Raw genomic sequence first — 3,243 nt, forward strand, 5'->3', positions numbered from 1 at the left:
CTGGGAGCAGCAACAGGTCCGGAGATCCCGACAGATTCCGTTCAGGACGACATTTCCAGGGCTCTGAGCTGTGGCAGCACGGGCCCTTTGCCTGCAAGCTCAAGTGGTGGTTTCTGCTTTGGTTTCTATTAACAAATCTCTGTGGTTTCGTGCTCCTGCCGTGCAGCGAGGGGTGGGAATTTCACAGCCAAGATAAATAGTCTCGAGGTCTGGCCGGGGCTCCGGGAAAACAGAGAGTGCAGCGAATAATTTGGTTTAATACACTCAAGACATGACCATTATCCCACCAGTGCTTCCTGCAGGGAGGCTCAGCCAGAGAGAGCTGGACCACAGAGGGTTGGACACAACCTCTGTGCCACGGTGAGAGGGTTGGCCTGGCACTGGGATGTCCTGGAGCCGCTCGTGGTGGGGCTGGGAATGCAAAATCCCTGCCTTGCCTCTGCTCCCAGGGACATGGAAGGGGGATCAGAGTGGCCTGGTGGAAGAGAGAGGCTTTTAGTGTGGTTCTGAGAGAGCAGCAGCTCTGCCAATCCTTGGAGTGAGAGCTTGGGAGGAGCAAGAAAGCCGGATAATCCACCATCACCTTGAGGAGCAGAGCTGAAACGTTCAGCTCCTTTGATTGTCTCCTTTAGGCAGAGGGGAGGGAATAATCCCAGAAGCAACAGGCTTTTCTCGGAGTCTGAATCAGAGCCCATCCATTGCAGCACCTTTTCATGGCTTATTCATGCTTTTTCTTCTCTTAGCAAATGTTTCAGCCACCCTGGTCTGTCCCTGAGAATGAGAGGGAAGGAAACCTCCCAGGCAGAGACTTCCCTGCCTCCTGGCTCCCTCACTCCCTGCCACTGCTTCAGGAAGCAAGAGCAGGTGGCTGCCAAATAGGATTGGGTTCTTGGGAGTCTTCTGCAGTGGCAGGTGATTTTGAGGATGCCAAGACTGGCTCCTTTTTGACTCTGATTCCATAAAAAAAACCAGCCAGCTTTGGAAATGGAGAAAGAAACTCACTCTGCAGGCGTCTGAGTGGTTCAGCTCTGAACCTCCCGGTTGCTGTGGCTGCCCTACCCCTGGAAATGCTCAGGGCCAGGTTGGACAGGGCTTGGAGCAACCTGATCTAGTGGGAGGTGTCCCTGCCCCTGGCAGGGGGTTGGAATGAGATGAGCTTTAAGGTCTCTCCCAACCCAACCCATTCCACGATTCTGTGACCTGCTGCCGTCTCTCTGTCCAGCAGCAGCTCCAAAATCTGCTGTGTTGGTACCACATATAGGGTTTGTCACGTGCCAAAGGATGCCTTCTGCTCCTGAGGGATGTTCCAGCCCCAGCCACGTGCTGGGCAGCCTCCTCAGGCCTCTCTCTCCGTGACATCCAACGTGCAGGTGCATTTTTCCAGCCGCGGGGGATATCGGCACCCGGAGACCACACACGGGGGGAGCTCAGAGCTGTGTGCTGGAGAGCCTGGACTCCAGCTTCAAAACAGGCAGAGGGAAGTGTCCAGCTGGGAAAAGACAAACTCCCTCTGTTGAATGTTTTAGGGCCATTTCCCTGGCCGGGGTGAGCAGAGAAGCATCTGCTGCTCTAATCCCCGTCTGTGCCGAGCGAGGATGTTGCCGGGCCTTGTCCAAACAGGGCTTTTGCAAAGGAAGGGAAGTAAAACCCGAGATAAATCTCTCCCTAATGGCAAATCCTTTGAGAAAGCCAAGTGCTGCTCCAGGAGCTGCACTGGGATTCAGGGAGTGTCTCCCAGCTGCAGCCTCGGGAGCAGTTGTGGCGTCTCCGAGCTGCCCAAACCCCGGAGGGGTGTGAGCAGGTCCCACCTCCACCCGGGGGCTTTGCTTCTCCCCTTCTTGTCCACACAGGCTGGAGGCTCGGAGAGCACTTCCCAAGCCCTCTCCTGGCATCCCAGCCTCCAAAAGGGATGGAGAACAGGAGTGAGGAGGTAGCCTGGCTCCTCCCGAGCCGTAAGCAGCCAAACCACCACCTGCGGCGGATCATGGATGGATGTTAGATCCATCTCCATGGAGATTAAACCCTGCTGCCACTCCAGAGGATCAGCAGGAGAGCTCTGCCGATGGCAGGGCACGGGGATAAGAGGAAGTTTGGCTCGTGCTGCCTGCCAAGACTAATTGGGATCTTCACACCCCGGCTCCTCTGGGAGCGGAGTGCCCTGTTCCTCCCCTCGTGCTCCAGGGAGCAGAGAACATCTCACAAGTCTCCTACGCTGATTTTAGAGGATAAATCCAACCTGGGACAGTGAGTTCCAGTTCCCACGGAGAGGAGGAGGCACTGGAAGCAGCTCAGTGACTACCTGAACCTCCCACAAGGGCTGTGGCTGCCCCTGGAGCAGCGGGATGCAGCCGCCCTCACATCTCCAGTCCATCCCAGTGATCCTTTCCCCTGTATTTCTACCTCGTGTAGTTTTCCCTGCCTTTCCCTAGGAAAGGCAGAGGGTTTCCCTTAGATTTTGCCCACGGAGCTTTCCTGGGGCTGCAGTGGCTTTTCCAGCTGCAGAGGCTGAGCAAGGCTGTGTCCCAGCTGCACGGAGAGGGCTCCGACTCCGGGGTCATGGAGCTGCCGCACGGTAGCTGCACGGAGAAGTGATCTGTGGGATTAAATTTCCAGGAACTGGTGGGGCCCAACTCAGTTTTTGAGCCACCCAATTGAAAACAAACACAGAGAGCTCTAGACGGGCCGTGCTCGGTCGCAGCTGATTTTTATCGGGCGTTGGGATGGAAAGAGTGGCTCGGTCGGAGCCGCTCTCTCTTCCCAACCCTGGGAGGATTTGGGAAGCAGAAAACTCCAGTCTGGGCCTCTGTGAAATTCTGGCTGCTGGGAGATTTTCCCACATTTTCATTTCGACTCGATTTCCAGAGGTTTCCAGGGCTGAAAGCCTCCTTGCATCTGGTGATTCCCGGTTTTTTGCGGGAGCTGGAAGCAGAGCGGCCCCAGACACCCTGTCCCTGCAGTGGTTAATGACTGGGGAAAAGAGCTCTTTCCTGTCCTAATTTAGGAGGTGCAGGAGCCAGCAGAAAGGCAGAGCCCCCGTGGAGCTCAGAGGATGGACACCTGCCCTGTGCTGCATCCTTCAGGATGCTTTTTAGCCGAGATGTCCATCCCTACCCTCGGAACCATGAGATGCTCCTGGCAGCTCCCTTGACCCTCTGAGGCCCTTCCCAGTGGTGGGAACAGCAGGGTTATCAGCACGGGGTGGCTCCTCTCTAAGATGGAAATTTCTCCTCTAGCCAGAGGCAG

The sequence above is a fragment of the Manacus candei genome, unplaced genomic scaffold (assembly GCF_025592945.1).
Source record: "Manacus candei isolate 608988 ecotype Guabito, Panama unplaced genomic scaffold, ASM2559294v1 h1tg000106l, whole genome shotgun sequence".
NCBI lineage: Eukaryota > Metazoa > Chordata > Aves > Passeriformes > Pipridae > Manacus > Manacus candei.